Source organism: Nannospalax galili, unplaced genomic scaffold (assembly GCF_000622305.1).
Source record: "Nannospalax galili isolate Female #2095 unplaced genomic scaffold, S.galili_v1.0 scaffold311, whole genome shotgun sequence".
In the NCBI taxonomy this organism is placed as follows: Eukaryota; Metazoa; Chordata; class Mammalia; order Rodentia; family Spalacidae; genus Nannospalax; species Nannospalax galili.
The window spans coordinates 1,087,174-1,100,381 of NW_008330298.1; positions in this window are offsets into that span (position 1 = coordinate 1,087,174).

Sequence of the window (13,208 nt, forward strand, 5' to 3'; positions counted from 1 at the left end):
CTCTATGGCTTCCTTTACATCTGTACACTTACTCTTGTTTATTACTATTGTCTGCCTGCTAATGAGCCTTGCAGTGCTCCTTGCTTGATCTCCGAACATTCAAGATGTCATCACCTTTGTTTGTTCAAAACAAAAAGATAAAGCTCCAGGCACCTATGCCATATATTTTTTATGTATTATAACTATAATTTTGAACTTTTTTCCAATGAAAAAAATTCTCTTCACTTATCAGCCTATCGCTTTCTCTTTTGTCTTTCCTTGAGTGAAAAGGCCTGAAGCACTCTTACACCTGATCAATAGTTTAGCTGGGTGTTATATAAAATAAAGTTTTCATTCAATTGTTTCCATAGCAACCATCACACATAGGATTAGATATAAAACTACTTTTTTACATGCACACTCTCTGATAAAAAGCTTAGAGTTAGTTACCAAAATAAACTTTCTAGAACAAAACTTTGAAAAACACATTGGAGCACAATTTAATATGGTTATGAAACAAGTCAAGAGAAAGTTCATCACAAAGTATCCAAAATGCAAATAACCTTCTGGGGTTTGTATTTTAATGTTTTAAATCTTTTTATTTAAAAAGGAGTTCAAATGGGGTTGCCATATGATAGATTTGCCCCCTAGTTTTCAGAAAATTTTGAGGTCATGTAACATGAACTCCTGAAAATTACTTTACCTCCATTTTATATTTTCTATCTCTATCCTTTTCTCTTCCTTCCTATCATGAAAAAAAATCATCCTTCCTGTATTCCAGCCCTAAGCTTGAGCATCTGTGTGTGCATGTGCGTCTGTGTTCTCATTCCCTTCTCTGTCTTTCTAGTCATCTCCAGAGTCCCTATTTTATTTTCTAGTTATTTCTCCCCGTTGAAAAACAAACATAAAAATCTTCCTGTATACAATAATTCTTTCCCTACCCCTGCTTCTACTTCAAGTTATACTTCCACTTTTCTACATCCTTCAAATTTTCATGTATATGCAACACTTGTTTCTCCATATGAGAACAGAGTTCTCACCTCACATTTACCATTCAGAAACTTTCAGTCTAGATTCTAGCTCCACTATTAAATTAGATTCACTGTTTAAAAATGCCCTTCTAATTCAGTCCTTAATGGGTTGCCCATACTCTAGTTTACTGATTTACACCAATTCACATAATGGCAACACTAAATGGACTCAGTGGGTTAAAAATAAAGGCCTAGCTGGGCGTGGTGGCGCACGCCTTTAATCCCAGCACTCAGGAGGCAGAGGCAGGCAGATCTCTGTGAGTTCAAGGCCAGCCTGGTCTACATAGTGAGTTCCAAGACAGCTGGGGCTACCTGGAGACCCTGTCTCAAAAAGACCAAAATAAATATAAATAAATAAATAAATAAATAAATAAAGGCTATAAATTTGGGAGTGAAAAGTCATGGGGGGGAGAAGAAAAGTGGGAGGAGAGGTAATCAGAGGTGGACTTAATCAAAACATATTAAAAGCAGATGTGAAATTCTTAAACAATAAATATAAAGAAAAATTTAAAATGCCCTTTCAACTAATAAGTCAAGTGATGATGTCCTAGTTGTTATTTTGTTTGACCTGCTGACAGCTATCAACACAAATGGGCACTTTATCTCTCCTAAGTTAGTTATTGCTTTCATATTTCTGCATCACTGATCATATCATTTCAATGTCCTTGTATGTTTATTCTGTTGTTTACTCCTTTATCATATCGATTTCCCATGATGATGCCATTTGCTGTCCTCCCTTCTCATTTTACATTTTTCTATACATCTTACCCTCTCCCGTGGTTTCAAAGTGTCTATAATCTATGTTGGTGCTCCTGACTTCTCTGGTGAGTTTAAGACATATTTATCCAGAAGTCTATATGTATGTAGGTTGAAATATGTATCAGCAAAGTTCCTCAAACTCAAAATGTCCTTCTCTGACTTCACAACCTATCTGCTTTCTCTATCCTCCAAACCTGTTGCTCTTCATTATTATGTTCCTTTTCTTAAATGAGTGCCATTATCATCCCCTGAGACACAATCAGGCTAAAACCCTTGAATTGTTTTCAGTATCCCCTTACGTATTGCTCCCTGTGTCCAATCAGTATTGAAGTACACTAATTATACCATGGAAGGACATATTATCTCCACTCTCTCCTTTATATTTCCAATCAGGTAATTCAAATCATTATCTCCTAGGTAGAAAAGTGAAAAATTGTTGTAATGCTCTCTTCTGTGATTCATTTCCTCCTGGGATACAGCCTATAAACTCTTTTCAGCCTCACTGTCTTAATGAAAATCAAATCATTATTTCATTCAAAAGTGCTGAAAATGTTTATTAAATTGCAGAGTTTCAGCAGAAATACTGGAACTACTTGTATAGTAATATATATGAAGGTACCACTGAATGTGTAAAGGTTATAAACTGCTTAGATGTATATAGCAAGCCAAATTAAATTCTAGACCCTGCTCCAGAAACTAAGAACATAAATATATAGTGAATAATTCAAAATAAAACCTTTTTGGTTTTTTTGGCATTCTCAATCTAGTGGCAACAGGAAAACAAATAATAAATAAGCATGGAGTTCTAATCATGTCACTTCTAAGATCAAATATCCATCAATATTTTGTTGTTAAAATATGAAAAAATACTCCTTGAGATACTGCAGTTTCCTACCTTCTTCTGTGTGAGTGTTCTTTACCATCTAACCATGCCAAAACAATTTGCCTCATTCTTCAAAACATGCTTTGCCCAGCACTGTTATGTCCCTACGTTTGTCCTTCCATCTTCAATATTTTCTACTCCAATTCTATATATTAATATTCTAGTTATTTCGTTTGTTTTATTTTACATGTGTGAGTGTTTTTCCTACAAGTATGTAATTGCCGCCGTGTGTACAGTGTGCATGGAGGCCAGAAGAGGATGTTGGATCCCCTGGAACTGGAGTTACAGATGGTTCTTTGTCATCAGCCACCATATGGGAGCTGGGAGTTGAACCTGGGTCCTCTAAAAGAGCAACCAGTACTGTTAATCACTCAAAATCCTATATTAGCTACTTTAAAAACTTATCTGAAAAGTCATTTTTCATACTTGTAGGATTTAGGGGGAATGGAAAGTTTTTGAGATGATATCTTGGTGTATTGCCTAGGATGGTCTCAAAGCTGGCTTCTGTCTTGGCATATTGAGTAGGTGGGACTACAAGGCTTGGAACCTTACACCCAGCTCAGAATAAATGCTTTATGTGCTTGCTTTAAAAAAGTCATTTTTACCAAAGTACTCTAATATATTCATAATTAATCCTTTCTACATTGAAAAACAAGGAGCAGGTATATTTTAAAAATATGGGACATAGAGCATGATGGGATTAGATGTGAATTTGACTGTTCAAATAATTCCTAAGACATTGGGACAATGGCTAAACATCTCTGAGACTCATTTACCTGATATCCACAATGGTAATTAAAAAATATATCTTGAAAATTTGTTATAAATATAAATGTAGTACATATCAAGTATATAGTAGTACCAACCACACAACTTGCACTCAAAAATTATAGCTACTGGGACTGGAGAGATGCTCAGTGGTTATAAACACTGGTTGTTCTTGCAGAAGACCAGAGTTTGAATCCCAGCACCCACATGGCAGCTAACAACTGTCCGTAACTCCAGACCCAGGGGATCCGACAGCCTCTTCTGACCTCCACAGGGGTTGCATGGCATGAGTGCACTTACCAACATGCAGGCAATACACTCATACATAAAATAAAAATAATGAATTTTTTTAATTATAGGTATTATTAAATTATTGATTGGCATTTTAAATCACTCCTTCAGTTACTTAGTAACTATAAAATCTTGAGGATGTATCTTAATGTTCCCTCACCTTCTGATAAATCAGTTTCCTCATCTATTGAGATAATTATAACTAACCGTAATGATTGTTTTGAAAAACAATATACTGAATTCAGAGTTTAGCACAAAAAAAGGAACTTGATGAGATAACTTTGGTACCACACTCATACTGAAGTGATCAAAATGGGTATGCCAACATACATGTGTGAGGCTCTAATCTCTTACTTCTACTTAATTTTATATACATATATCAGGTACAGAGTTCTTACTCAATCTTATTTTGCCCATGCTACACAGTGTTTCAAATACAGGTGACATAGAACTGCTGTTTTCTGCCTTTTTCTTGTCCCTAAGTCCTCTATTTCTCACTAACTCTCAAACACTGCTGCCAGGTAGGTGATCAGAGATTTGCGTAATTAGCATGGATAGAATCTATTCTGTTTCACTCCTTAGAGGAACCATAATTTTGTCTCTTATGTAGCATGACCTGAATATTTTGATTAATTTGAATTAAATTCTTATCAGTTAGACGATAAAAATCTTCATAAGAAATGTAGCTAGAAGTACAGTCTCATCAGACATTATAAAACACATATTTTGATAGAAAAGATCAATCATTTGGACTCAAATATCCTGAACATCTGTGTGATGAGTGATCCATTTCTTAAATATCTTACACAGCTAAACCACAAAAAGATGTTTATGACAATTATCACAAGAACAACTCAGATGACCCTTTTGTTTTCATACATCATATCTGCAGATCATTAAAATGGATGCAACTTCATGAAACTAGTCAGACAAAAATTAATCTAACCAAGATATAAGCTTTAAGATAAAGAATTATAGCTAGAATTGATTATGCCATATTTCTTCTCTGCTTTCTCCCCTGTGTATCTTTGATCATGGTATTTTATATTAAATTCACATCAGAAAGTCACAAAGGTGACAGCTTCTCATTTGGGCTTTCCATCTAATATATAGTCATAAACTGCTCTGCTAAGTCACTCTGCACAAATCCATTCAAAGTACTAGTTTACAACTGACAGATATGCTGACTTCTGGTAAAATCTGTCCAGTGTATTTTGCTCATGTTACTTAGTTTTGTATTTGTAATGATTCTGCTTTGGTCAGCACTGAAGTTTTTGTTACATTCAATCTCTCCTCACATAATAATAATAATAATAATGATAAAGGTAGTCATTACAATGAAACATAAAAGGTCACACTGAAGATTATCATTGAAATAAAATATTTGAAGGTGATAAAGTAACCCTGAGAGTCCCACATCAAATTCTTTCTACTTCTTTATTTTATTGAATCTATGCAGACACTGGAAAGCTCAAATCCCAATTGGAGAGAATTTATATAAATGGAAATATGTTCATAAAATGCTAGAAAAATATTAAAGTTACATCTACTTTTATGGAAAATTTTTATTACACAGTAAATTTAAGTGTAGGGAAAAAAGTGACATGTGTATATGAAACATACCCTTTGGGTTTTTTTTTTATTTTTATTAATTTTGTGTGCCATAGTAGATTTTCTCCTCACGTTTTATTCTTAAAGGCTAGGAAAGTTGGACCCAATGAAAGGGAATTCTTATAACCTGAAGCTGACAAGTTGACAGAAACATTTTTCCCATTGTATCTAAAATTTTTTGTTTTTATTGAACTGGTTCTTTGACAATTTCATGCAAATTTGTAATTTATAATACATTCTGCTCACTGTCTCTTATCACCCTCATTCTCCTATCTATCAAAGCCAGACAATGATGGAGGAGGGACTCAGGGATCTTTACCCCCCCCCGCCCCCGCTACTGAACACTTTCCTACAGATAGATTCATAGAAAGGGGGAATCATTGCCTTCAGTTGTATGCCCACTTGTGATACCACGAGGAACCAATGGATAGTGTCAATCCACTAGCCTGATCGCAAAGTAGGCCCTTAAACTAAATGTTTTTTATTAGCATAAGTTACATGAAACAATGGAGTTTCACTGTGACACTTTTGTCCATGCATGCATTGTACTTTCATCATATTCATACTCCATTGTGCTCTCTTATCCCTTCCCTTTCCCCTAACCCTTTATGTCTTCCAAAATAATTTGCATTACATTTTTGTATCTATTTCTTGAAGTCTAGATTTTTCTGCATAGGACAGAAAATATACAATGAGTGTGGATTAAAATTCACTTAAGGTAATGATCTACAATTAGATTCATTTTCCTGAAAATTGCATATATGATGTTTAAAATGTTGTATTTATTATTTTTATTTTATGTGTATGAGTGTGTCATGCAATGCCTGCAGAAGTCAGACGAGGGCATTGGATTCCCTTTGAACTGGAGTTACAGACAGTTGTTAACCACCATGTGAGTGCTGGGAATCAAGCCCAGGTATTCTGTAAAAGTAGTCAGTTCTCTTAACCTCTGAGCCATCTCTCCAGTCCCACATATTTGATATTTATGAATAAATAATACTGCATTACATATGTGTACAACATTTTCTTTATTCATTCATTGGCTGATGGATGTTTGTCCATTAGGATTGCTTCACTTTTTTGTGCTCTGTATTCAAGTATTGTGCTGTCTATTCAAGTATTTCTACTGTATATGAATTTTGATATGATATACTATACTATAGTGGTATCTTGCTTTACAGGCATATAACATAGCACACTATAATCTACCTTTTAAAGACTATGCTTAAAATCTATGAACATTTCAATACTTCAGGTAACATTTACTGAGCTTTGCACATAGTAATAACTACTGCTTATCACTAATTAAATGGTAAACTTCATTACTCTATGCGTACTATGCATGCCCCTATTTTATGAAAGAAAATGTGAAGCTTAGAGAAATTAAAGTTTGGAGGAAGTAGCACAATACCTGAAAGAGCCAGTAATCAATTGTAGCATTTATGCTAAAACCACTTCTCTTTCTGCCATGCTTAACTGCCACATTAAAATAATGTAGACCTCTGTGAGCTATTAGAAGTGATCCCTGATATTCAGAGGTGCTAGAGAAACCTAACAACTTCAACATTGAGGAATATACAGATATGAACATGAAAAATGGAGACAAGCTGATTTTTACATAACACATTACATAATAATTTGATTGTTTGGAACAAGATGTAATTTTCTATTTCAGTTTTATAAAATGGCTTTGAATCTTGGGGCCTATGAACATAAAGATACTGTTCAACATTGGCATGCATGATTCTCTTGGCCATTGGAATTTTCAGATCTACCATTAATAATCCATTCTGCTCATTTCAGAAGATATTAGATGAAAGAGGTATATCTTAGATAGCAGACCTTTTTTGTTTACTTAGAGAAATAAGAGATTGAAGAAAAATCTACAGTTAAGGTTCTTGATCACACTGCCAAAGAGCAAATTTAAATGTGGGGTTCTAATAAGGTTATTTGGAATATGGTGTATTCAACTTCACTATGGACCTGTACTCATTCACAAATATTATCTCCAGTATTCGTTTTAAAATATTACTGAGATATAATTGACACATAAAACAATTCACCCACATAAAATATATGACTCAGCAAATTTTAGAATAGTCACAAAGCTGTGTATTTATCGTCAAAATAAGTTGAATATTTTCATTTCTTCAAAACCAAGTAAGTCCCATATCCATTAGCAGTCATCACTTAACACAAGACCTAGGCCATCATCAATTTGCTTTGCCTCTTTTAAGAAAGCTTCTATTGTCTCAAATTTTAACTGTTTTCTAGATTTAAAGAGCATGGTCATATCTTGACAGCCACCTGAAATGAATATTTGAAGTGATTAACATTTGCCAAAATAAAAAAAAATGAAGGAAGAGAAGCACCATATTTTCTAAAGTCAAGTCTTGCAAATTTTATTGATTATTGAGTTGGTGGACATCATATCTATATTTTGGATTTCAAGTCGTTAAATGCACTCTGAGGACAAATAATTTCCCTTTAGCCCCAGGCAAATTATTCCTAAATCTGCTTTCTTAGAACATTAAAGACAGACACAAGAAGCTAACTAACAACCTTCTCTTAACTGCAACTCCAGAGAAACCAAATCCATCTTCTTACCTCCATACGCATTGCACAAGACAGGTGCACTTAACATACATGTAGTCAACACACTCATACATATAATATCAAAATAAATAAATCAATCAAAAACATTTAAAAGAAAGGTTTCTTAAAAACTCTAACATACTGGGTTTGGAAAAATTGTGAAGCATGAGAATTGTGTTCTCAGGAGTTTTGTACCTTCTTTTTGGAAATTCCATTTCTCTCACTTTGGAGAGAGCACAGTAAGGCAAAAAGACCATTATAGAATCAAAGTTATACAGACTTGTTTTAAGTATCATTTACAAGGATTGTGATTTCAATGTTTTTGACTCTTACATTCATTTTCATTAAAATAGTCATAATACCCAACTTATAAAGCTGTTAAGAAAAGTAAATTCAATAACATGTGGAAGTGTCAAATCCTTAATGATTTAATTTATTCACAATCATCTGAGCTTTGACTAACATAAAACATGATCATGTTAATCAACAACAGAAACCTGGATTCATGTTATGTCATTACTAATCAACAATGACATTAATATAAATTATTAAACTGTTGTTCCTCCTGTCTCAGAAGATCTTTAAAATTCAAAATTCTTATGCTTCACCTAAGTATCTTCTTCAAATTCAAAGTCCAATTCAGTACACTGAGAAGGCCAAACTTTAAGGTGGCCTCCAAGACTGACAGCTACTAGTGTACATAACATTATAGTCCTTGACCCTTGACTGGACAGGCCCAATGTTGAGATATCACACTTATTTTTTTTTATATTGCATGGCAAAATGAAGGAATTTGTGTTAATATAATCAACATTCCAAATAAATTTTTTTAAAAATTACTTGAGAGTGTCCTAAATTGGTTTGACCTAATCACAGAATGTCTCTTATTGACCACAAAGGACTAACACTGTCATATTCATAGCAAGGAAATAAATTAAATTTTGCCACCAGCCATGTAAGCCTGGAAGCAGATGACCTGCTTCTGAATAGGTCACAACTGTGATTGGCATGTGGATTGCAGCCTTGCAAATGATCCAGCTAAGTGTTCAGACACCCATGCCTTGGATAACAAATGTTTTAAACTGACAAATCATTTGGGTATATGTTATTCAGCAATATATTATTAACATAGTAGGGCATTGTGAGGCATTTATAGGTAGCTACAACGTGACAGTTAATGAAGAGTAAAAACATGTAATTCCAAGACTCAGAGTGAAAATAGGTATTAGACTCATACCTTGGAGTTTTATGATGATATCTTCAGCATTATACATACAGTTCACTGATTCCTAATCCTATGAACTCCATTTTCTGAATTTTATTCTTGGAACTTTAGTAGGAATTCCTCCACTTGAACTTCTAGTTGCCTATATGTGTTCCTAGTTAGGATTTAATCTCTTTTGAGTTTCTGTTCTTAAAAGAAAATGAAGCAGCTCTTAATCAACTACAAATAGCACAGCACAGAGAGATAATTACCATTTTATCAGTTCAATCCAATCCTTATTAACTACACTAGGTATAACAATAAGATATTAGTAATTACACTCGAGGATATTAAATAAACTGAAAAGTCATTGTCTGTTGGTTGTGTTTGACACAAAGTATTACCAAAATAAGTTTTGCAGTATACTCTATTTAAATAATTTATTTGGGTATGAACAATATTAAATATTAATCACACAATCTATATAGGCCAATGATTTTGGGGAGAACCATCACCACGAGCAAGGCCATAATTGTACACACACACACACACACACACACACACACACACACACATATATATGTAAAATCTGTGTGTGTGTGTGCATGCCCCCTTCATCTTCACATTTCATTTATTAGTGGTAATCTTATTATTTCCATAAGAAAATTTAATCCTCTTTAAAAATCTATTCTCTCACAATACATTAAATATATGATAGTATTGTTAACTATAGTGTTTGTGCTACACAATAAATCCCCAGAACTTATAGCACATAATGGCAAGTTATACCCGTGGACCAACTTCTTGCAATTTTTTCTTACTATGAAACCTCAACAGTCACTTCTCCGCTCTGCACTTGATTTCTTTAACATTTATTGATTTAAATTCCACACATAACTGAGAACATGCATTATTTATCTGTACGCATTTGCCTTTTTCACTTATCATAACATTCTCTAAGTCCATTCCTGTTGTGACAAATGAGAAGATTTCCTCTATTTTAGTTAAATATTTCATGTGTGTACACATAATCTTTATTTATCTATCAAAAGATATTTAGGTTATTCAGCATCTTGAGTGGTGAATATACTGGCCATGGACTCACAGATCCAAATGTCTCCTTCAGATGATAACTTTTTTAAAATAAATAATTTATTGAGAATTTCACACATGCATATAAGGTGTTTTGATCAAATCCATGCCCATTCCCTCCCCTCCAACTCCTCCCATATCTCCCCATCACTTTTTTCTGATAACTTCATGTACTCTTTCTCCTTCTTTTATTTATTTTTTATGGGGCTTACTCTAACGTTCCCCCCTCTGAAGAGGTAAACTAAAATCTTTTAAGGATTAGAAAAAATTCTCCCAAATATTTTCGAGATTTTTGGCCTTTGGAATGGAGTATGTTCCTAAGAGGCCCAAGTACACTAGGAGTTTAGCCAAGAAACTGGCTACTTCTCTTTGGGATCTTTTTACCCTAACTGCCTAGCCAATTCCTACATCCTATTCTTATCACACCATCCTCTGAAGAGGTTACCCAAATTGTCAATAAGCAATCAGGACACAGACAGCTCTGGCTTCTTCCATGCTGAATGGGGACACGGTGAGGTAATTGGAGTACCCCTTTAGTGGGTCTAGCAATAAGACTCCCAAATTGCATAACTCTTATCTCTGGGGGAAAAGAAAGTCCTTGAATCCTGAATAGGAGTTGTGAAGGAGAAGCAAAGGCAGGAGTAAATAGCATCACAAGTTCTAGACAGGGAACTAGAAAAAATCAGAACAGGGCAATTTTTAAATGTTCATATGAGAGTCCATTGGAATTTGTTGACAAGGGCTTCCAAAAGCATCCCTCTGTTGGGTTCCTCCTCATTTTTCTTTTTGTCTTCCAAGGCTGGGCTGTAGAGTGATGGATTCAGGATTTGCTTTCAGGTATTTTGATAGCTGTTGGAGTGGTTAGAATCAGTGTCAGTTCCCTCTCAAAGGCTTCTAGATAAGGGGAAGAAAACAAATTTATCCATCACTTTAGAACAGTAGCCAGTTGTCTCCCTTACCTACAGCTGGGCCCGACAATATTGGAGACCAAGATTTGAAGTCTTACATCTGAGCAGTACTTTCTGGTTAGGTTCAAAATCATCATGAGAAATAATTGTCTAAACAACATTTTATATATACTTAAGCATAATATCTGAGAAGTGTAATCCCTTCAGCTCTTAAAGAAATATACTGATGACTTTACTCTTTGGTTATATTTTCCTTTTAGATGCTTAAGACAATACAGTTGGCCCAAATTAATCAATTTATTTTTACACTGAAAGTCATTTGAAGATCTGTTCCTCTGGGGTCACATGGGTTTGGGAGGAGCTCCTGGCTTCTTTCTTTTACCAGTTCCATGTATGTGAAGATAAGTCAAAGGTCCTGCTCAACCATGTCTGCTTTCACTTGGTAACATGAATGAGATGTTTCCTCTGAGTTGACCCTCCTCTTTGTAGACTGGACACTGGCTCAAGTCTATCTCGTGGGGTCTCCATGCACCTCCGAACAAGAGGACAGGTGACTCACCACAGTTACAGGACATTTTGAGAGATGTTTCATAGTCCTCTGGAACTTACTTGACCTTGGAGGGCAAGGGGCAAAAACTGTCCTTTAAGTCCCTCTCACCACATTAGTATAGGCCTCAAACTATGGCTGTTAAACATAGAATAAGGTTAGTTCCACCAGTCTGGTACTTCTACTTATCATGTGCTATGTAGATAAGGCTTGTGTAAAAAAAATAGTCTCAGATAAAACTTAACAAGATATATTTTTTGTTCCTTAAACTAGCTGACTAAACTATGACCATAGAAACTTTAAGATTATGTGTATATTATTTTTGTCTCATTCCTTATATATCATAACAAACCTACACAGACCTTCATCACTTGATTAGTCTTTCTCATTTTTTCTATTTTGGAAAATATCTCCATTCCCACATCCTTTGAACATCTTTTACATTCTCATTTTCTTTTTTTCTAAAATAATTATGAGACATAATAACATTAACAAATAAATTTTCCATCTGTTGTGAGACTTCGTTTCCTGGGGATGCTAAGCAATGCTTATTCCCTTTTAAGGTTCTAGTGTCAAGCCAATGTTTGATTAAAGTTTTACTGTGGAACAAATGAATTTATTGAGCATATTTACTGAGATAACTGAGGAGTTGCTGAGGTTTATGTATGACCCATGCATTCTCTTCCTAGCCTTCCCCAGATTGTGTACTTAGCCCTCCCCAAATCCAGGATTCCATGTGTGATTAGGGCCAAATTACATAAAATTGGCTGCGAAGAGTGGCTGGATAATCCAGTGAGGGTCCAATGAAAATGCTTGGCCCTCCTTTAATGAATGAGCACAACCGGCAACAAACACAATTGTGAAGATGTTTAGCGATCAGGTTCAGCTGAAGTCATGGTGATGGTAGTTATTTCATGTAGAAAGGACTGCTGTGCAGCATCATCTTATTAAAAGGACCTGGAATTTAAAAAGATTTGGTGCTAGAATCCACATATGAGGGAGAACATAAGTCATTTGTTTTTCTGAGTCTGTGTTACTTCACTTAGTATAACAGTTTCTAGATCTATCCATTTTCGTGCAAATTTCATTATTTCCTCTTTCTTTACTGCTGAATAGAACTCCATTGTGTAAATATGGTGAAATTTATTCCAAGATATTTTATATACCACATTATTGTTAACTCTTCATCAGTTGAGGGGCACTTAGGTTACTTCCATCTCTTAGCTATTGTGAAAAGAGCAGCAGCAAACATGGTTGTACAAAGGTCTCTACAATAGGATTAGTTCTTGGCACATGCCAAAGAGTGGTATAACCGGGTCATATGGTAGGTTCATTTTTAGTGTTTTTAGAGTTCTCCACACTGTTTTCATAGAGGTTGCACAAGTTTGCAATCTCACCAGCAGTGAATGATTGTTCCCCTTTCTCCACATCCTCACCGGCATTTGGTATCATTTGCTCTCTTGATCCTAGCCAGTGTGATTGGGATAAGGTGATACCTTAGGGTGGTTTTACTTTGCATTTTCCTAATTACTAACGATAC